Source organism: Strix uralensis, chromosome 10 (assembly GCF_047716275.1).
Source record: "Strix uralensis isolate ZFMK-TIS-50842 chromosome 10, bStrUra1, whole genome shotgun sequence".
NCBI classification, from domain to species: domain Eukaryota; kingdom Metazoa; phylum Chordata; class Aves; order Strigiformes; family Strigidae; genus Strix; species Strix uralensis.
In genome coordinates, this window is record NC_133981.1 from 15,585,838 (window position 1) to 15,609,534 (window position 23,697).

General features: G+C 35.5%; 1 protein-coding gene across 7 annotated transcripts in view; it reads left to right on the forward strand.

The window, feature by feature from the left end:
* The window catches only part of ERC2 (ELKS/RAB6-interacting/CAST family member 2), a 529,850-nt gene that overhangs the window by 163,839 nt on the left and 342,314 nt on the right, over positions 1–23,697 (forward strand). The gene's annotated exons all lie outside the window — the stretch shown is intronic.

Sequence of the window (23,697 nt, forward strand, 5' to 3'; positions counted from 1 at the left end):
AATTGCAATGTATTATTAATTCCAATAATTATTATTATTAAAGTCCAATAATTATTATTCACTTATAGTTCTAACAGTTTGATGAAAAGCTTATATTATTATTTGATTTTAAGAGTTCAGTGTATTTAGAAAAATACATAGTAGTTCATCAATAAAAAGAGAACTTTTCCTATCCAACAACCATAGACCAAAAATTATTAGAAAAACTATTTCAGTGATTAAATCTTATTTTCCTCCACTGAGACAGATGCAGGTTTTATGATTTGAAGGCCAGGGTATGTTTTTCAAACCTTGCCTTGGTAAGTTGCAGGACTTTTTTGATGTTTTTGTATTTTCCTTATTTGATTCTGTGGGAACAGTGAGCAAATGGGTTTGATGAGCAGCTGCTCAAAGAAAACATGAAAAGAAGCAATGACAGCAATTTGAGTCAATCTGATAGCACCTGCTTTCACTTGGTTTCATCTCTTCATGGAGGAGCAAGAGATCCAGGACATGGTTATGTGGTTCTCTGATTCCATCTGTGGTTACTGTAGTGAACCCCATAACCATTGCATAGGGAACAGCAATAAAGGCATGGCATACTTTGATGTTCAAGGCTTCCATTTATTTAATTATTTTTGAGCTGGCTGAGAAGTGTCAGCAGTCACATGTGTGTGGGGGTTGGCCATATGGGTAAGAATCATAACAGAATTCAGTTCCATTATGTTGGATTTTCCCCATCTAGGAAGGAGTTCTTGCATGGCTATAATAGTTTTATAGGTCTAAAATGTAGTGACAATAGTTAATGCAAATTTTTAAAATATAAACAATCATCATTTAAAATGTCAAATACAGCAGCTGAGAGGGAACTCAGAATGGCAGCTATGATGTGCCATATTGATAAATCAAAATAATAAATTCAAAACATATGTTATGATCTCAGTAATGTAATCCAGATTATACATTAGAGGGTAACAGTTGTGCATTTTGAGTGCTAGAAGTTTACTTTGCCTTTGACCTGATGCCTCGTCATACACCAAAGGTACAGTGTTGTTGTATTAGGATAAATCGAATTTGTGCTCAAGTGGTACTATCAACCTAAGTATTTATTCAAATGAGACATACAAGTTTAATTTATAGTGTAAAACTATAAAGATTCTTATTCCATAAAAATTATATTTCATTTTCTTTGTAGCATAAGATGCAGAGGGAACTTTAAGGTACCAAAATTTGGGGGAGGGGGTGAAGCTACTTGCTGTGGTAAAGCCTTAAAGTGAGTGTGAGAGCATTTTTATACAAGTGATGAGAACCTCCTGGACATGATTGACTTAAATTAGCTTGATTGCTTTTTATCAATTGCAGCTGCACTATTTAGCATAAAAATGCAAAACATCCAAAAATTATTTGCCTTGCAGTGTAGTAGAAAGATGGTTTTAGTTAGTCTTTAAGATGTTTCAAATGTTTATTCTACACAGATTCTCTGAGAATGGATCCAGAACATATCTAGTTACAGAGAATTAGTACAGATATTGTAAACTTTGAGAAAATTAATTAAAGAAAATATGTTGCTTTATGAATTACATATTTAGGATTTTGGTTTTTTTTTTCCTTTTAACTGTGTTAATATGTTAAATAGTTCAGAGGTATTTGTTATAGTGGCATAATCAGGCATCTGCTGTTAAAAGCTAAAAGAGAAAGACTAGAACTTTTTATGTGATTTACAGTTGTCTTACTCTGTCACCCAGTGACATGGTTGAAAGAGAAATCCTGAAGTTATGTAAAAATAATTTTTTTTCTAAATAAGAGGAGAAAATTTTAAGGATTGCATCCCAGTGTTGCAAACTTGACCCCAGGGAAAGGCTGCTACTGTTATTTAAAGGCTGTGTTCTGTATATTGAGTTTTGGTATCTGATGTCCATTTGCCATCTGATTATCGTTTTTGTAGGACTGTACTGCTTGCAAACTTGGGATCCTGTCTTTTGTTTCAAAGGTTTTTATTTTTCAGTGGCTTAATGATTTATATAGCATGTGACCTTGAGGCTAATTAAGTGCTTCTTTGTATTGCTTGGATGCTCAATGTTATCTAATTTACAGGAAAAATATTCATGTGTATAAAACTTGCATCATTTACTGTCATTAATTATAACCAGCAATTGTGCAGAAGAACAACCCTTATTGTTATGCCAAACAATAAATTATATTAAAGAATGAGATTACCTGAAGTCAATCTTTTATACACTATTAAGTGTTTTTGATACAAGATGCCTACACTGAGGTCAGAACCTTTTATTATTCCTTAGATTCATTTACTCTTACATGTTTCTAGGATAATGATGCCAGTTTAAGTCTTTAGACAGATTCTTGGAATTAAGGTGTTCAAAATGGAAAAATAGTCAGTTAAGGGCATACTTAGTGGTACAATTTCAGTGGCTGAATGCCTATTAAAAGTAAAAACTTTTATATGTACATATATAAAATATAAAAGTTTGTACATATATATATAAAGAAATCACAGGAAAGTATGGGGACTTTTTTATTACTATGAAAAGACACATTGTGTTCCTCAGGTTCGTTCTTTGTTAACAGTAAAAATCACATCTATATACATCATTCAGCAAATAAAGTTTTAATTTTCTTTACTCCTCTGCTAGGTCTTGCAATCCAGTACAGAGATGAATGAGGGTAGAGGGTTATATTTCTTCTTGCATAAATAATAGAAGGGTTTAGAAAGTTTCAGTTACAGAGGCACTTTAATTGCATCTGCACAAGTTTACAGGCAGACTGCAGAGGTATTACTGGGGGTATAATATATGCAGGAAGAACAGAGGCTGACTTTCCTGTCCTAGATTTAATTTTCAGAGATGATAGACCTGAAAAACCCCCAGTTTTTGTAAAGTGAGATGGAAATCAAAGAGGCTAATACACCTATGTATCCACAGATATACTTTTGTAATGCAATCTTAAGGTAGATTTATATTTAACAAATAAATTAAATTGCATGTGGTGGGTTTTATCTGCTAACTACTAACTCTTTACTTTTTTTTTACACTTCCTTACCAAAGGAGTATTTGGAAATTAAATTCTTTGAAGCATCATTTTAAGCTCCAAATTGCTTATGCATTTTGCCGTTTAGTTGAACTGTGTGAAATGAGTGTCATGAGATGGGATTATACAGGGAAAGCCACTAGGTATTGTTTAAGACAGGTTGACAGCTACAGAGAAAAATATTAGCAGTTCCTTAACGTGTCCTTTATAACTTAATGGGTTGGAAAGGTGGGGGGTTTCTGAGGGTCTGGTTGTTTTTCTTTTCCTTCTCCTTGAGATGGTATTGTGATACTCACATGTGCTGATAAATATAATTAAATTTGCATAGTGCAGGATCCTGTGTAGATAATCTGTGCTAAACTTTACATTAAGATTCCTTTTTTTTTTTTTGCTGGCATTGTCCTGTTTCTTGAAATGTATCTTTATTTTCCCAATCTTTTGAGGAGACTGGAAAAAGGAGCAGAATTTCACCCATGTGCAGAATAATCTATGTCTGGAAAAAAGATTACTTTCAGAATGCTTTCCAGGAAAAGAAAAACAGATGAGGAATGATACTTGCTTGCTTTATTTATTTATTTGTAGAATTTTCTTAAAGGGCAGATTTATAAGGCTCCATGTTAATGTCAACTGTCAGAGGTTGAGGAATGAATTTTCATACCCAAGTTTCATTTCCAGGACTAGTAAATCTGCTTTCATGTAGCCTCTACTTCTGTGTTAAATTATTTATACCCCGATTTTTTTAGCAGTAATATTTGTTTATACATTAATATGTATATACATTTCTCTATATGTGCTAAATATGTATAGACTAAAAAGATTATACACTAAATACATATGCTATATACACTAAAAAGAATATTCAGAATCATTAAACAGTAAACATTTTTTTAAAATTAATGTTTCTTGCATGTTTTCTATGGCATATTAGCAAAATCCTTTCCACAGACATTTATATCTTCATATTTAAGGATAACTTCAGTTGAAAGGGTTAAAATCCTAGAAGATTAAACCCTAGAAGTATTTCAAAGATACACTTTCAAGTACAGAAACTTTCTACAAGAGTCTTTTGAACATACTCTATTCAAAAAGCAGGAATTCTATTCTATATTTTGTATGGCACAAAATACTTATTCCAAGTGTGCAACTTCATTGCTAGCATAGGATTTAGAATAGAATTTTACCCCTTCCATTCCCAGATGGGATAGCAAGCTTGAAACAAATAGTAAAAAATCTGTTTGTATCCAAAGTAAAAACATACATTATTCTGAGTATCCCCCTCTTCATTTGCTATAAAAGATTATTTCCCTTGTATGACAAACCCCATTTCATTTAGCCATTTTTAGAGAGCCACTGTTCATCCATTTTGGTTATGAAATCTGAAAAAGAAATTATCTTTCTTTGATATGAACACTAATCTTGTAGACAAAGAGAATCACAGAATCATAGCATGGTTTGGGACCTTAAAGATCATGTAGTCTCAACACCCCTGCCACGGGCAGGGACACCTTCCCAAAGCCCCGTCCAACCTGACCTTGAACCCTTCCAGGGAGGGGGAAGCCACAGCTTCTCTGGGCAACCTGTGCCAGTGTCTCACCACCCTCACAGGGAAGAATTTCTTCCTTAGATCTAATCTAAATCTACCCTCTTTCAGTTTAAAGCCATTACCCCTTGTGCTATCACTACATGCCCTTGTAAAAAGTCCCACTCCACATTATTATTCTCCTCTTTACATTATGTCTAATCTAGCTGAATCTTAGCAAGGCTTTTGATGCCATATCATGTTCAAGTGATTAAAGCGGAAGAGTCTTCAGTCCAAGAATGGTAGAATTGGTGAAATATTGGCTAATAGCGAAACAGTATAGATAGTGTGGAAGAGGAAATAACAGGTTGGGGAGTTGTTGAAGCATCTCAAGTCCTGATATTGCGATGAGCCATATTTAATATTTTCATTGCATAGCTTGCCAAACTTTGGAAACACACACACAAGATTTCATGGAGATGCACAGATTGGAGCCAGTAGCAATGCTGAGGAGATTTGGATGATCTTGAATTCTGTAATGAGAAAAATGGACAAGATGTGATAGTAGGAAATGCAGAGTTATGCCCCCGAGGACTGAAAACTAGAAGTTCTGTAATATAAAGATTGAGGTAATGGTAGTAATAGTGTGTTAGTCAGAAGATTGCTGTTAGTCACCAATAAAATGTGGCTGTGGAAAATCTGATCCTAGAATGTATCAGGAGAGATAATTCTGTTACAGATGGGGAATATTTTAATGTACTCTGAGAGATCTCATCTGAAATGCAGTTTATGGTTCTGGTCACCCAGGTTCAAAAAAGATTAATCCAGGATAGGAGAGGTGCAGAGGAAAGTTAGAGGGATGATCAGGAAAATGGAAGAACTTGCTGATGATGCTAAAAAGGCTTGGCTCAGAAGTGTCATTGTATTGCGGTTTCATTTGCAGGGGTCATTTCAGCCAACTCATTTTGCTTATCACTACTATGAACTGGTGACATTCCTCTTTTGGTAATGATGTATTTGCCAAGGAATGGTAATTTCCCACTCAGGGATGAATGAGGTTTTAAACAACTTCAGATTGTTTACTTGTGGTAATCTGACCAGGCTCAAATAGAATTTTAAAAAATTTTTATTTTACAAGGTAGACGTGTCAGTCTGTGCTCAGCATCTTGTAGCTTATATGTTACTTGATCATTTAGTATTATTTACATGTCACAGTTTGGCATTCCAACAATTTGGGTTTGTTGTGTGGAAAAAAAATAATCTGTAGAATGTTTCTTTCTCCTTCCCCCTTTAAAAAATGGAATCTGTCTTTACCAAAAATGGTCATAAAATTTTTGTTCAAACTTTTCCCAAATTCACTTTTTAGAGCAAACCAAGTCAAGAAAAGGTTTCAGTTTGAAAGGTATATTATATTTCAAATAAATGAATTATATGAAATTTCCACTTGTGCATTTTTTCATTCAGCTGAACTTTTGCTTCAAGTTTTTAAATACAGGAAAGTTTTCACAGGCTACCTGAGTAGGGGTACATTTCATTTTCTAGGGGTAATGATCAGATTTTTACATAACATTTATAGTAATAATACTAGTAGAAATTGGCCTGGAGGTTATCTACTCTTAAGATGCTGCACATCATATTGCATTTTTCCTTCCAACCTACTATTGTAAAGTATAATAACAGTTCTTTTAGGTCTCTATCAGAAGTCTTGAAAATATTTCACAAGCTTCAATGGGAGAACTGTTATTATGGGACTCTGGATCTTTCCTTGGGAATTTTTGGAAGAGATCCTGCTCCTAAAGGAACCGTGGTCTTTCCAGAAATGGCTCAAGCTGCCTGCCTGCTGTCCTGATTCAACATCCCATTATCCCATTGACTTATTCTTTTTTGCTTTTGTGGCATGATTCACCTCTGGATTGTTGTGCAAAGTACTTTTCAAAGGTTTTAACAAAGTGTTGGAACTTCATAGTATGTCCGAGAGACAAGTATAGCAATTACTATGCTTGCATTATGGACAGGAAAACTGAGCTGGACAGAGTAGAAACATCTTGTTGTTGATTGCCTACTTGAGGTATTGTCTGAAGACACTAATTCCTTCTACAGAAAATGGTAGAAAATGTCATTTGGACCCTGACATAATTATATACTTTATTGTATTGACTACATTTTTTCTCCCCCTGCATTACTTCTTCCTGCTGGTGACAAAGTTTTGCTATAAAAAAAGGAAAAAGAGAAATATATCACACAGAACTTATATATATAGTTGTGTCGAAATTAAGTCAATGATGTTTCACTATCTGATGTGTAACGACCATAATTTAATACATTTGGATAATTTATTGAATGTCATTACAGTTTCTGTTTTAGTTTTGACAGCAGTTCTATTGCAACATTACTTTTGTATCTAGTTCTTTCCTGTAGGTGGGAGATTGCTGGATGTGCTTTTGGGAGGAAGGTTGAACAGAGAAGTAATTCTTAAACTCTCTAAAAAGCATGTATTCATCATATTTTCATATTGCTGTATTTATTTTAAGTTATATTTTTGACCCAATTAGTTAAGTTGAATGCTGTGACACCTTTCTCTTCTATAAATTCTGTTGAAACATATCCAGCATGCATTTGACAAACATTGCTCAAATTAGTGGTAAGACTTGTGCTAACAAGGTTTTAAAGAGATACATAGTAGTAGTAGATGGAAGGTCAGTGAATTGGCATTTTATTGCATCACACTTAAATTTTAGCTGAGTACAGTAAAATGAAGAGCTGTTTAATTTTTTGGTGGCTATTTTTTGACCCTTTTATAATTGTAGTAGTTTTCATTTGTTCAGTCGTATTTTAGGGAAGGCTTTAATCCATTTTATGGATGAAGACTCTCCCAAGCCAAGGATAATGCAGCTAAACTAATTTCTGTCTATTTTTGATGGTTGCTGTGAAAGAATTAGGCTATTCTGGAAAAAGTAGTGGGTTGGGGTTTTTTTGGTGGTTTTTTTTTTTGGGTTTTTTTTTTTTTTTTTAGTCCATTAGGTGCAAGTGTTATATTGTATGTTGGATATTCTACAGAGGTGATTGGCAAATTTGTAACTGACCTTGGGCTCTCCTAGAGACGACCATTTTCATCACACAGAACTAGCTGAGGAGTTTGTAGATGTTATTTTGTAGCTTTGTTCTGTGAACTGTTTTTAATGGCCATTTTAACATCCAACAGAGTTACGAATTTTACACCTAGGCATTTCGTTTGAAGCTGTTTTGCAGGACTGCCTAGAGGAATGAGATGTCAGGAACAAATTGTTAGGTTTGTGCAAAATTGCTTTCTCATGGCTAAATAATTCCTTCCCCACCCACTGATTGTTTCTGTGTCTTCATTATGATATATAGCAGTAGTTATGTTTCACCAACATATTTTTCTTTATAGCAAATAGTACATTGAATCAAGTATGTAAAAAATCTGGGATGCTTCTGCAGGATTTAGAGGGCCCTGGGATTTTTTGCTCTGTGACACTCTGGTTGTAGTAGATCTATATTAGCCACATGTGGGGTGTGGGGGGTTTTTTGGTGGGGTTGTTTGTTGTTGTGGGTTTTTTTTGTTTGTTTTTTTTTTTTTTTTTGGTATTTTGTTTTTTTTTTTTTTTTTCCTGATTACAAGCTTTATAGATTGGAGATTCCTTGAAGAGAGCTGGGAAAGGGGCAAGAAGGAAAGATTTCTCTCAACTATCCCAGTGTTGGTGGCTGTGGTTTAATGATTTTTTTCATACAGGTTCTACTGCAGCGCAAGATCAAACATGTATATGTAGTTCATGGAGTTTCTCTTTTTGAAATGTAATAAAGTGTACATGATATCTAGTATTGTCTCCATTTTGGAGAAGGAAAGACATTGATGGCATCTTGGAAATTGCAGTTAAGAGATCTATGTGTTCTAGACTTTCTTGTACTGTGAAGAATCCGAGTTGGCTGGTATTCTCACTGAATTGGTGTTCAGCTGAGGACTCTAGTTGCTGTGTCTTGACTGTCACTGTTGGTTCTTGTAGGTTGCAGGGCTCTTTCTCTGAAAGTAGTTTTTGAGACTTACTTCAATGCTGATTCTTCTGAAAGTATCCCTTACATATTTGACAGTGTAAGACCATTTCTGTGATACAGTTTGTTTTCATGCCTTGTTTAGTGTCAAGACTGTTATGAAAGCAGTACATATCAGTTTTGCTTTATCTTTCTCATGCAGATCCTATTCTGTCCTGAGAAACTGAGTGTCTCCCAGATGGAATATAATTGTGGTAAACCAGTAAACCTATAGCTTCCAGCTGAATAATAAATAAACACAAGATCAGATCTTGACATGTCTCTGACTTGCTGCTAGATGATCTGGCAGACTGGATTCAGTAAAAATATTTGGCAAGCTAATCTCTGTTAGTATGTTAAGAAGCCTGCAACTGAAACTTACATCTGATTTCATTCCTGCATAACTTTTTATTTTTAATTTACCATGTAACCTCTATTATAAGCACTGTATTTGTACATAGAATAAAATTGTTGCTTTTATGTCCCTAGTTTAATCTCATGCATTTCTTTGCAGTATGTTGAGCCTCATTAATTTTCTTAGACTTTTCATACACTTAAAATATGAGGTGGAGATCTACCATTTCTGTGATGATTGAAGGTTTTTAGAGTAAAATGCCTTCTCCAGTTCTGCCTAAAATGCCTAAAGAATGTTACTGCAAAGATGACATAAAAAAGGAGTTACCAATTTGGAATCTGAAACTGCCCTTTTAGTCTTTTCTTGACACACTGCATCTCAAGGAGCCTCTCATGGTCTAAGTAGTCTTTCCTTGTCCGGAATACTTATCACAAGTCAGCACAATCTCTGGAAACTAGTTTGGGAATCTGTTTCCAGCATGAAAAGTAAATATATTTGCAATGTCTAAGACAGGCAAAACAGCTGCACTTCTGTTTCAGTAGTAGTACAGTCTGCTTTTTGTTTGAGATGCTTGTTATTAACAAAATAGTTTAGCAATATTACCAAGCCTTGTCTTTTTCAGCTGATGGGCCATCTACTATCAGTAAGATATGATTTACATAATTAAATTAATATATATGATACAGCATTTCACAGAGCAATTTTTAAAGAGCTCAGAATATTGCTTAAAAGCTATTTGTTTCCTAAATCTGAAAACTACTGAGCTCTCACACTTTAAATCTTGACTCATCTGTTGAGTCTGAAAATCATAACATTTTAAATGTGATTTAAATTGGATTTTTATATATTTTTCTTTCTGTTTTGAGTTTTTTAGACCATGTTTTTTCTACACTATCATAAAGACCAGAATTTTTTTTAAGTTTCAACACTTATTATTTCTGATCTGAGATATTAAGAAAATAAGTAGTTATCACATGACTCACAGTATGGTTTTAATCTTGTTCTCAAGTCACTTGCAAACTAGCCTAATAATGTTACTTGTCCTAGTGGCCGTACTAGTAAATTAAATGTTTTCAGACTCTTCTGTGGTCCCAAAACTAACTCACATAACATAAATATATCTATTTAGGTATCATCTCCTAATATCGCTAATATAGATATAAGCTTCCAGAAAAGACATTCTTGGCACTCTGGAAGGTTGCATGCATTAGATAACAAATACAGTGTTGCTGTTAGTAGGTATTTGTTTAACTTGTTTGTGGGTAGGGCACTGATGGGAAAAGTTGAGAGAACTGCATGTATCTGTACTCTTACAAGAATAGACCAGCTGGCAACTTCCTGTGTCAAACAGTTGATGATCCATCCAAAGGCACTGTTACAGCTGAGCTGTATTAGGGTCACTTTTCTGATGTATTTTTTCAAGTTGATTAGTTGCAAAAATGAAGTAATTGTGTGATACACAGCTCAGCTATGTATATTTTTGAGTTTGTATCGGAGTCCTTAATTTTGAGTAGTAGTTTGCTATTACAGTCTTAGCTTTTTCCTTTTACAATGTCAAATCTTCCAAGAATGTCAGTTCTTCTGTTATTCCTTTAGTTATTCTCGGCACAGAGCTGTTTTCCTTAAGTGAGCTATTAAGTGATATCCTGTTCTTTTTCTGGCTTATCTTTGGTGTAGACTAGTCAACACATCCATTCACATGAGAAGCAGCGATTTGTGCAGATACCACATTGAGGCAATGCTGACAAACAGTTTTTAATTATGTAATTCAAGAGTTCTTAAAACCTTGCCAGTTCTACCTATAAATATGTATTTATACTGTTAGCTTTTTTATCTTTCACCTATTATCAAAAAGAGTTTTCATTACTAATCTCTGAGTCTGAAATTTTTTGCTTTGTGATATTGGACTTAAATTTTCTTCTGAACTTCATACACCAAGTTTTACTTACTCCCAAAGCAGAATCTCAACTCTTGCTCCTCCTTCAGTTAAAGAAGTAGATTTTGAGTGTTGCATGTATTTGGTGTTTTCATTCCTCTGGAAAGACGTTCTAACCTTCAAGATGCCATAATTGAAAAACTAAGGCTATACCACACTGCTAAAAAGAATCACCATCATCAGCTGAGTTTGAAATGCCTTTGTAGATCATTTGTTGCACTCAGATCACTATGGACTTGCTACAGAAGCATTTCTTTTTGGGTCTCATCAGTCAGAATTAATCAGTGATTTTTCCCTTAGTTCAGAAATAAACCTCAAAATACTATCCTTACAAACACTGGGATCAATACCATTTTTTACCCTTGATCTGAGACACACATGTACTTACTAAGTTGTCCCCTAAATTAACCTATCACTGCAGGAAGCAAAAGACTTTGCTGTAGGTAGAGTGCATAGTGCCTTTGCTTGAAACAGGCTTCCCGTTAAAACTGCCTCAGAATGGTATGCAAACTTTGCTATTTAAAGAACTATTTATTGCTATTTATTATATCCTGAATAGCTTAGAATGTTCTTGCTGGGAGATCTCTATCATTTTTTTTTAGATCTTATTAATGTTTAATAGATACAGAGAAAAACATTTACCAGGAATGTACCTTACATGCCAGAGTAGGCCTTTTAGGGTCCATTTATGGAACTTTCAGGCCATATTAAAAAAAAAAAAAGCTTTTAATATTACTCACTAATTATTACTTGCATCAAACATTTTAGTAGGTATGGTTCAACTCTGAGTATGGAAATAAAGATCTCTCTCAAGTTAATCTGTTCTTACATAATTTCTAGTTTTATTGCTAGAAAGATGTAATTTAATTAGCTAGTCTTAGTTTTCTTTTATTTCTTGTTTTAGCAGACCGGACTTTTGAATTTCATGAAATTTGTCTCCTTGGCCTGGTAGATCAAAGAATGTAAAAAAGGGTGTCACTTTTAATTTCATTTTTGAAGTTAATTTGCAGCTTGTCTTTTTCAAATTTAATAATTATGATAGAATTGAGCCAGGAAGGGTTTGTTTCACAGACTTCAGGTACGGTTTCTTTACACAGATGCCTTACACCATGTGTTTCAGACTCAGTACATTCAGTTTGCTTATATCATCTATCTAATTCTTACATTAGAGTTACTATTTTTGAATCTACCCTTGAATATTGCTAGTCTTTAAACTGGACGTTGTAATCACAGAGGACTGAGGAGAGACATGGAAAGAAGATATAACAGTCAGCTGGTGCAGCCAATGAAAGAGAATGTGTCATACGTATTGTATGTTAATCTCATAAAAAAGATTTCTCCAAGAAACCTTGGCATTGTTGTTTATTAAAATTAAGGCTTGTCAGCTAAAGATTGAAATTATTTGTTATTTTGGAAATGTTTTGTCAAAGCTATTGTAACCAATAATGTAGTATTTTGCCTCTAGATGCAAGAACGTTCTGGAATTCTGAGCAAACGGCATTTCTGGTTGCTGTCATTTTGTAAGTTTATAGGATGCTATTAAGACCAGCAACTTTCAGGAGAGCTGGAAGCCCATAAGCAGTACAGGTATCCTATGACCTTTGCTCTCTGTGAAAAGGGATATTCTAAAAGTCGGTTTCACCAGGTGTGTATATGCATTGAGTGTCTATGTGGCATTAGGCTTTTCCTGGAAAAAAAGGTATTCTGGGCTTATGTGTACCACTTTATTAGTGCATAAAGCCAGAGCAGACCAGAAAGCTGAATTCTGTTTCTCACTCTAGGTCTTATTGTCCCAGGGACCTCTGATTTGAAGTCTACATGGTTCTGATATGCCTGAATAGTTCAGCCTAATTTACTGAGATGAAGACAGAGAACTTTGTACACAGTTTGGTCAGTGCAGTCTGTTTTCACAGTTAGTAAATTGTATAATCAACATACTGTCTTCCCTCCAGGCAAACACTTGGCATTTATAATAATTCTTAATTTGGGTACTGTTACCAAAGGTATTATTTCTATATATCACCCAAACTCAGCTGTGTGCTGTAAAAGGGAAATTAATTTTAAAAACAGCACATTGACAGGGTATTTTGATACAGCTCTGTACCACAAGAAAATATACACCCCAAATCTGCATGGGTAAAGAAGACTGACTATGAAGCTAGGAAAAAAAAAAACCTGAAAGAATAATATACTGATCAAGCCTTACTGAAGAGGGTGGCTGATGTCTGTAATTGCATGGATAACAGAGACCTTCTAAATAAGTGCATGTTTAAGTACAGAATCTTCCTGCAAATTACATTTTTATCTTTATATAAAAGTACCTTTTTTTATCCTTTTATACTTTTAAAGACTTGATTGTAGGAGGGTCTGGTAGCTTTTAGTTGAAATGTATAAATATTGAGAATATGCCAGATGTTGGCAAACTGAACCTTTATTGAGTTTTTTTCCTTGAGAAGAACTTCCTTTATGGGCAAGTCTCAAATATAGCCAAAATGGACCTCCTAACTTCTGTGACAACTTTTCTCTTCAGAACATTGCTACTGGAAGGCCAAATATTCCACATCACCTTTTGGTCCATCTAATGTAGTAAATTACTGCACTCTGATACCAGGCAAATATCTTCCTGCTTTGTATATGCAAGGGGGTTGCCTTGTCTTACGTGCCTTGAAAGCCAGAGCTAATGAGAACGTTCTGAGTTCTAGAAGGGCCTAGAGAACCAAAGGTTTGGATTGAGCTCAAGTGATGGAGCTGAGCAGACCTGTAACACTTGCTGGTACTCAAGGCTGAAATCAAACCAGCTGATGTTTACTGTTGTCTAGGAGATTATGGAGCCTGGCTTGTTGGAAGAGAGAGTACTTCACTCTCAGCTTTTATATTTGGAAGATTTTAGAGGTGAATTTTTAATCAGAGAGATTACAATTAGTTAGAAGCTTATTCACTCTCAAGAAAAATGCAGCAGTTTGCAGAGAAAAGGCTATAACTTGGTCTCTGGAAGAATTCAGGCAGGAGAGATACAAAAGCAAAAATGGCATATTTCTTGAAGAAAATGCTGTGTTATCCTTAAAGTAAACAATATAAGTTTAGCTTATTGTTTTAACCTTCTTCTCTGTGCGCTGTGTTCTTAAGAATAAATGAAAAATATTGCCCAAGCTGTTTTATGTCACTCTATTTATGAGCTGGCCATAGATCCTGGAAAACAAGCTTGTAGCCAAGCTGATTCCAGCTGGACCTACTGATGTAGGAATGTCTGATAAACAAGCGGGTGACATAAACAGGTGTTCCAGTCTCAGAACAGGGTAAATCATAGGATTCTCGTCCGAGAGATGTGTCTCACTCAGAACATGTGAAATTGAGAGAGAGGTCAAGGGTACAGCTCACCCCTGCAAGCATAACACAGGCTCTTTAACTCAGTTGGAGAGAGATTTACCTACAGGCACCTTCTTTGTTTGAATGTTCTGGGTAGGTTACAAACCTGAATGTGCTCTTTGAAAATCACACTTTCAGTGCTATGTCAACTATTTGTAATAACTGACTTGTACTATTAAAAAAAATTAAACTGAGGAAAATGGTTCATGTAAAAAATTCTATTTTTATCATGTATAAAGCTAATATATTTACTGATGATTCTTATACTATTATGGAATTCTACACATTTTTTTCATAAAGCAGTTAAACACAGTGGCATGACTTTAAAAAAGAACATTGTGGCCTTTTAATTCACTTTCTATTAATCTATTACAGTATAATAAAATTAGAATGTTATTGGAGACAGAAATTTCAAAAGTTAAAAGCTTCCAAGATTGATAGTTTTGTAAATTGGCTTTAAGTATTTTGAATTTATAACTATCATTATGTTGCTAAATAATATTGACTCTGGAATGACTGACTTCCTTTTGCAATAATTCAAAAATATTATGACAGCTATAGTTTTATAGTGAGCATAAAAATCAGTGAGGTAAGTTCAGTGAGGTAAGGTTAGTGTTGGAAGTTTTATTAACAAAAACTTTAAGTATTAGCACATGAGTTACAATTCCCATGTGTTTTCCAAAATTTGCTGGAACTGAACTGAATATTAAATTTTGAACTTTGGACTAGTTGCTTTAAACTACCTAATTTTAGTGCTAGGAGTAGGCAAGGATATAAATTTGAATAAAACAGCTGTTAGGCAGTTGGCTGAATTGATAAGCTACACATGATCAGAATTCCTTGTGGCATATAATGTTCCACAAGGATGAGTTTCAAACTGCCTGAGGGAACCATTTATATCTTGGCTACAATCTCTGGTTCAGCTAAAACCTTTTCTACTGTAGTTTGACTAGTATTACCAATTTTCTCTTTTAAAGAGCAGCATAATCTGGACTAGTGGAAAAAAAAAAATGAAAGAAAAATCAAAATTGATTAGTAGAGATGGTGGCTGGCTAAACTGTCAGGGAGGGAGGCTGGGAGCTTTATGAAACCTTTAGGTGCCATTTCTCAAGGAGTAAGTAAAGGGGAATAAGTGCATTTGATGCATTATACTATCAGGTGGTTCTCCCATCCTTGTACAGAAGGATTGAAAGAGCTTGTGACAGTGATTCTGTGAAGGAAATGGTGTGAGATGGTATGTGTTTGTTTTCCTGATGTGAACAGCCAACTGTCCTGTGTTTATAAACCTCCTAATGTTGCTCACTGTTCCCCTCGACTACAATGTACTTAACTGCTTTAAACCTCTCTCCCTTTGTCAGTTCTTAAATACTGAACTAGGAGAAAGAGGACAGTAAAATATCCTTTATAGAATATAAAGATTGTTAACTATCAGGTCTATAATAACATAATTTCTGAATTAAAATGTAAGGTAGAGCAACCGTAATACCCAGAGTAACGGGGTGGGAATGTTGAAATAATGCTTGAAAGTGGAATTTTCCTCTATGAAGGGAGAAAGCTAATGAACTCACTAAAGTTTCAGTTTGGAACAAGAATGTAAAGCATATTGTACAAAATTCAAGTGTCTGCAGCTTCAGAATGTGGCTATGTTCTGCCTTTTCTGTCTTGAATTTTACATACATCAGATGTTTTTGAAAGAAATGAATGTGTTATACTATGGATTACGAGGTACAGCTATTGCTTTGAAAGAACTCATGTTTATCACATCAGACTGAAAAATGAGGGACAGATATGATGAAGGGATAGTTTTCGTTTTATTGTATTTTAGAATATATTTTTTTTTTTACTAGCTCTGAAGTGGAGAGTACAGTTGGGACATTTTAAAGACACATGATATTCTTTCTATACTTATAACTCAGTTCTCATATTTGCAAAAAGGCCCATGTGAGGATATGCTCTCTGTACTCACAACTCAGTACTTCTGTATAGAAAATTGAAGTGACAGCTCTTTTTTTTCATGGATTGAACTGGTTTTTGTAATCAAAACTTAGTATATTACATTTTCCCAGATACATACGGATGTATAAATACAGGCAGTAAGATCTTTAATAGAAGTTTCCTTTTTGATTAACTGAAGTGGTTCCTTAAAAGATGGCTGCATAATACACTAAGAGAGCAAGTAGCAACACAGAAAAGTGTCAAGAGCCCTGTGGAACCTGTAGTGGTCATCAGGAAGGGAGAGGATGATAGTAGAAAAGGGGAGAAGACTGGCTCTTGGACACAGTGGCTGGAACAGAGGTGGGGTTAGGAAGGCGATTGACAGTGGGTTACAGTTTGCCTTCTCTGTTATCCCAGGTGTGGTACTACAGTACACTTAGTGCTTGACTGGTAAATTCAGAATTAGTTTTAAAAGAAATACAGCCAAACCTTTGCTTTAAATGTATTTATGTTGGTAAAATAAATAATTCTTAAGTGAAACACAGTAGTGCTTCTTCATGTTTTACTTCCACATGAAGCTCCATAGCACTAAAAACACTTTCATAAATGATGTATATAATATGGCATATAAGTTAAACAGTTAAGAATAAGGAACTTCAAGAAATAGACGTCACTACTGGAGCTGGTCATGAGTGGTGGGTGATGACATGAAGATTAATAAAGTTTGACTTTGAATTTGGCAATTTTTGCCACTTACACGAACTTTTCTTTCTAAAGTATAACCTAATTCTGAAGTTTTTGCAGTGTGTTGTATATTTCCAGAGCAAGTGACAGAGTTTATTGTATTAAATAGCTGAAATAAGTAGTTGCTGAGGAAAAAAAAGTTAGAGAAAATTAAAAAGCAATTTACTTGGATAGAGGTCTTTGAAATGCTTTATGTGTTAGCTATTAGATCTGTTTTTGCTTTATTTTTCTGGAAGATGATGGTGTTCTTCAGATTGCCAGGTTTTACTGGTAAATGTACTGCCAAAGCTTGGGAAAAATAAGTCAAGGACTCTTAAAATTACATAGTGTTGAGTGAAAAGCCAAAGAGAGGATTTTTGTGTACCAGAAATCCTTATCCTTTCAAATATAAAAATATATATCTGATGCTGTAAAATGACCCATATTTAATTTCCTTTCAGATTATATTTGAAATGACATAGATGTAAAAGGAGAAGTAACAAAATGGCAGACATTTCTCATGGTGTACTGGCAGGCTCCAATTAGAATACTTCATTGTTTCATTATTTTTGGGAGATGTGATTTCACAGTACCATTTGCAGGGAAAAGATAATTTCCAATATTGGCAAATTCATCCTGGCTATAGATGAAGGTAGTATATTTTGCTTCTTGTCTTCCACAAGATGAAGAACTGATTTAACAGCTTTTCAGTTTTACACCATCTGGAGGTTCATATTTGACTTATGAAATGATGTCATACCTGCTTAGCACCAAACAGATACCATATAGTACAAGGTTGCATGCAGTTCAGGCTGAGGTAGTTTTATTTTGCATTATGAGAAATGTAAAGGGCTTGGTTCATGATTACTGGAGACAGAAAGAAGAATTTAGGGAAGGAGCAAATGACTGACATAACCGATGTTCTTGTAAACCTCCACATTGCATTCCTGTGAATAGAAAATAAATCTGTACACCTAAGACCACACACAGTATGAGTTGCATATTCAGTCTCCCAGACTAGCACTGGCTCAGAGTTCTGCCTCTCTGAAAACTCACATAGAGCACTGATTTCAGAATGGCTCCTTGCTGTGTATGTTAGTTTGGGGGATGATATACCTATTCTATCAAAATACCTGGGCTTCATTATGTAGGTGAATTTTCAATTAAAGTGCTCTGCTGTATTAGTCTCAAAATATTTGACCACTGGTTGAGGAGATGTAAGAAAATACAAGAAAATATATTCAGAAGATCTTTTTTTTTTTTTCTTTTTTTCGTCCCAACATTGGTGTCAGGACACAATCTAATTTGAGCTCCACAAAAAATAGCTTCTAGGGAGGAAGACTAGAGATACTTCTGTTTCCTGTACTTGCAAGGAGAAAAGGATGACACAGATGGCAAACCATGCTGTGTTATAAATATTGTCCTTTTCTGATCTTAAAGGTTTTAGTCTGAGCTCTCACATGGACTTGACTTTAATTATAATATATAATAGTTAAAATATTTCTGCACAAAGGGGAAAAAAAAAAGGGGAGCATCAAATAAGGTAGTGTCTTATCAAAGAATAGGAAAATGTATGGTTTGCAAAAGATTAGTTTGAATCTCCATGATCCAGACTGAAACATGGGAGATGCTATGTCAGTAACCCACGTCACTAGCTTCTTTTCATCATATTTGAGAAAGGTTTTTGTTTCTCCAGGAAGGTGAAATTCCTTCTTAGAGGAATCTTTCCTTGCCATAGTCTTTCTGTCCCAATGCTTGCACTGTCTTTGTGTGAAGTGGGGTTACTGGGATCAAGATTCTTTGGCTGTTTCAAATCTTTTAGAACATTTTTCTCCGTGCAATTGAGGCTGCACTTCAGTCATTCTTTAAAGCTTTTTTTAATGAAGCTACCAAGACTAGAAATGAATTCTTAAATGAAAACTGATACAGTCTTATATTAAGAGCAATCTCTTCTGGGAACTGGGGTTCTAGGCAAAAGTTACACTGCTTACATCTAAAAATATTCAGATCTTAAGTCCATGTGCAACTTCTTATGGAAGAATGCAATTCAGCTCAAACACATGAATATTTATTAATAAGTGTTAAAAAGTTACCATGGAGCTGAAAGAATTGATCTAAGGTGTCAACTGTTTACGTGAAGGCATGTGGAGTAATCTATTTACGACATTAACAAGAAAACAATCTGTTTCTGCATTTAGAGTCAGTCCAGACAACTCTGAAATACTAGGTGCCTGGTACTCTGGTATAGCTGAGGTCATAACCTTTGTGATAGCTTAAAGGTTTTTGTTTGGATGGCCTGAATGCTAACCAGTGAAAGGAGAGATGGAGATTGCGGCTCTGCTCCAGAGTTACATGCATGTTTCTTTTTGGTGTGAAAGAAAACCACCATGCACCTTTTCTCGTCTCTCCAGGTTGAATTAGTGTCTTTGTTTAGGGAATAGAAATAATGTACTAGCCGTGTTATGAGCTGGCTAGTGCTGAAAAGAAATGCAGAAAAGTTTAGTCATGTGTTGCTCTTTAACAGATGTATGAGGACAGGATTGGAGTCTGAGAAACCAGAGTGGACAGGGTTCTGCACCCCCTTCCCACACAGGTTGTCACTCACATATTTGGACTTCAGTGCCATCTTCTCATCCTCTCAACCCTCTGGTTTTGTGCTCCCAAGTTTTAATGCCTCAAATCCCCATTTCCGAGTTGAATCTAGTGAGCTGTGATGACAGGGTGTGTGGGAAGAAATTTATGAAGAAGAGTGAGAATTGTTTGCTTGGCCCTTAGGGTGGGGACTGGATGGGTAGAGAAGAAAAGACTATTGACTCGGAAACTGCCTGGTTCAGCCAAGCAGAACAGAACTGTATCAGCACATGTGTAAGCTACTGTGTTATCCCAGTCATGAGGGAACGGTGTCAGTGCTTTGTTTATCAGCGGGTCTAATCACCTTCAACTCCCTTCAACTTAAAGCATTAAGCTTCTATTTAGTGGCAGTTGGAAAATGAGACTTGCGGTGCCTGACTGAAGAGAACCCCTTTTGGAGCTCCTACTGTGATGTTATGACGAGCTTTTCAGCTGCAGCTTAAAGGCCCAACAGAGATTTTTATGATTTGACTTAAGGGATTGCTTTCAGACATGAAGCAAATAAGTGATTAAGTATAAAGAAGATGTGGTAATGAGTTTCAGATGAGGTCTTTTATGTTTATTAAGGGGTCTGAAAGTTTGCTGCTACTACTATTTCTTGTTTTCTAACTTAAAAAGTCATCTTTGAATCTCATACTGCACACTGCTTACAAACTGCAAGATCCCATTACTGTAATATTGTAAAAAAAGTCTTAAAAATAAAATAAATTCAGTAGAATATAAATCTTTTTTCCAGTGTATAGAAAAGCAATGAGCCATTTTAAGAGCAGGAAGAACATGCATTTCAAGATCCAATAGATCATCTAAATTGGTCCCAAACCAAGTTTTAGAATGGCAAAGACTTTTACTTCGAATAAATTTAGCATTACAAAACTCAGAATATAAATATAAATAAATTAGATTTGCTGATTGTTTTGTACTTTACTAATATTCTGATTAACTATGAATAAAAGTGCTTAATAGATATGGCCCTTTCTGAGTATTCCAACTGCAGAACTTAAAAATGCTAAACTGATATTTATGCCCTTTCAGTTACTTCCAGCTAGCTTTTTATTATGAATAAACTTTATGAATTTCTAGGTAATGTAAACTTTAAACCCTTGTTCTTTATTTTCTGACATTCGTACGTTTGAAATTTAGATTAGTGAATCTAAAATTTCTCACTTGCCTGACTTCCTGCAGCTCTCTTGTAGATGGAGAATTATTCTAGATTGCCACATCATATATTTTCAATCCAAACCTTGTCCTCTCAATGGTGTACCTTGCAGCCAAAACAAGCCTGTGTAGGTCCACTTAATGTGGACACCTCATGGTTTGAGAGCTGCAGAAGAAAACAGTATCAGGAAAAATGGCCTCTATTCAAGGAAACCTGTCTGTTATAAGAAATGATTGCACTCTCTTTATCTTAGTTCTCTACTTTGCGTGAAATTAGAATGGGATTCTAACGGCTTGCAAACCTTGCAAATGTCCTCCATGCCCATACTGCCACCTCTGTGTGCTTTCTGTGCTACACAAAGTCTTTCTCTGTGTGGGGCAGAAGGGCAAATGTAGAAGTAGGTCTACAGCAGTATTATTATTATCCTTTCTCCTGGACTCCAAGTTTCAATGTGTTAACCAGCCTCTGGAAAAATGAAATATTTCACTAAGAATAACTTCCTTTATTTCTGTACCCCAGGCTTGAATTTGGGAGTTTGAGACTGCACAGGGAATGCAGAATTGAATCTCTAATGCTTAACATTGACAATGGGTTGGTTTTGTTGGTCTCTTCTGATGTTTAAAAGTGCTGACAAAATTTCACGGGTATACTATATTTTCTTGTATTATTTTATTTACAAATTAGCCTTCAAAAATATGAGGCTCACATTAAAAAAAAAAAAAAAATAGTAGTGTCTCTTTTGATCTTAAAAAACTTGATATATGATGAAATCTGTTTTTTTTACCCAAAAATATCTCCACACAATATTCTGTGCTGTGCTGCCCATGAGCTGCTCAGTGGTTCATTTATAACCGCATTTCTGAACCAGAATGTGGAAACACAGAATCATAGAATGGTTTGGGTTGAAAGGGATCTTAAAGCTCATCTAGTTCCAACCCCCCTTCCATGGGCAGGGATACTTTCCACTAGCCCAGGTTGCCCAAAGCCCCGTCCAACCTGGCCTTGAACCCTTCCAGGGAGGGGGCAGCCACAGCTTCTCTGGGCAACCTGTGCCAGTGTCTCACCACCCTCCTAGTAAAAAATTTTTTCCTTACATCTAATCTAAATCTACCGTCTTTCAGTTTAAAGCCATTACCCCTTGTTCTATCCCTACACCCCCTGATAAAGAGTCCCTCCCCCCTTTCCTGTAGCCCTGTTAAGTACTGGGAGGCCGCTCTAAGGTCTCCCTGGAGCCTTCTCTTCTTCAGGCTGAACACCCCCAACTCTCGCAGGCTGTCTTCATAGGAGAGGTGCTCCAGCTCACTGACCACCTTCGTGGCCTCCTCTGGACCTGCTTGAGCAGCCCCATGTCCTTCTTATGTTGGGGGCCCCAGAGCTGGACACAGCACTGCAGGTGGGGTCTCACGAGAGCAGAGCAGAAACAGGTATGATTTAGTGGATGTGCCCACTGAAGGGACCAATGCGTGTAAGGTGCAACTCTTGCAGTTCTGATGGTTAAACTCAAACATGATCTGTTGCTTTAATGAATTGAGATGTCTGCTATTCTATTACAAAGGTATTAAGAGCAGAATTTAGGTGATGGATAATTCTTTCTTTGGCATTAGTGAATTAAGTTCTGTCCCCCACCCTGCAGCATATTTTAGCTTAGACAAAGAAATTGATAGACATTGTAAACTAGAGAGGTGCATTCCAATTCAGTTTAATTTCTGAATTTTGTCCCTTTACAGTTCTTTATTCTTCTATTCAACTTAGCCCACCCTTCCATACACTTTTTTTTATACATTCTTGTAGGAGTAATGTTTCTTGCTCTTTCCATTTCAGTGAAATGTATAATTTTTCATTTTGCTAGTTATCAAGGTCAGTAAAGATTACATGCATCATATATTGAACCCCATACATTCTACAGTCAGTATCTTTATATTCTTGAATTACCACAGTATCGATTTCTAATTGTTTTGTTGTTCTTTACTATATAAAAAGCTGCACCATTAAAACTTGTGAAACTTCATTTTCCAGCTTTACTTCTTGCTTGCAGTTTCACCTCCACTTCACCTTCACATCGTTGTAAGACCACTTATGTATTTGCTTTATTCCCTTCCATTATTATATTTTAATTTAAGGAAGCTGTGACAAGATCTCTTACTTTGAATACCTTTTTGAAAGTTCTTTAGAGCCAATAGTCTGAATAGTATATTAGGAGTTCTCAAGGATTGTATCAGTGACATCTTGACAGTGACTGCTTCCTCTCCTCTTCACTGTGTGAAAAGTAACACCTTGGAATCATACCTTACCCTGTGGTAACTACTCTAGGCAGTGCTTGTGTAGAAAGATATTATTAAAAAAGGTACTAGGAATTTGAAGCTGTGAAGTAAGATTGTTAAATCTACTTGAAAAAAGTATCTTTCCTGTCTAGCTCTTTTTCTTCCCCTATTTTGACATTTTTTGTGTGTTTCCATCTGGATCCATGTGTATATGCCTACTGCTGTGGCCATGTCTGTCTGTTCACATTGTGCATACTTTCCTGTTTCTTGATTATACTCCCCAAAGAGCCAGTTCCCTCCTTCTCCATTTCCTTGAACAGGTACCCTGTCATTTAGATTTTCCTTTTTCTTGCCACTTTGTTCCTTGCTTCACCAAATGTTTTTATCTATTTTGATGATAATATCTGTCCTTGAAGGTTGCTGTTGCTTTCCCCCCCTCTCTCTCCTCTTGTAATGGAGAAGTCAGCTATTTTTCCGTCTTATTTCCAAATGCTTTTATGAGTACCCAAGCTTTTAATTGTGATTAGCAGTAGAGCTGTCTGTTTGTAGAAACAACTGTATATAGATAGTAACCAGTATCAAGTGATCTACAGATATTTTTCCAGACCACCAGAAAGTATTTGCCTGACCATAATTTGAGAACTGTTTGAACTGTGTTAAGGGAATGATAAAATTGCATGCTTGAACTTTTTTACAGCAAGAAATGAGACAATCAAGGCTACATACACCTTCTGTGCTGTTAAA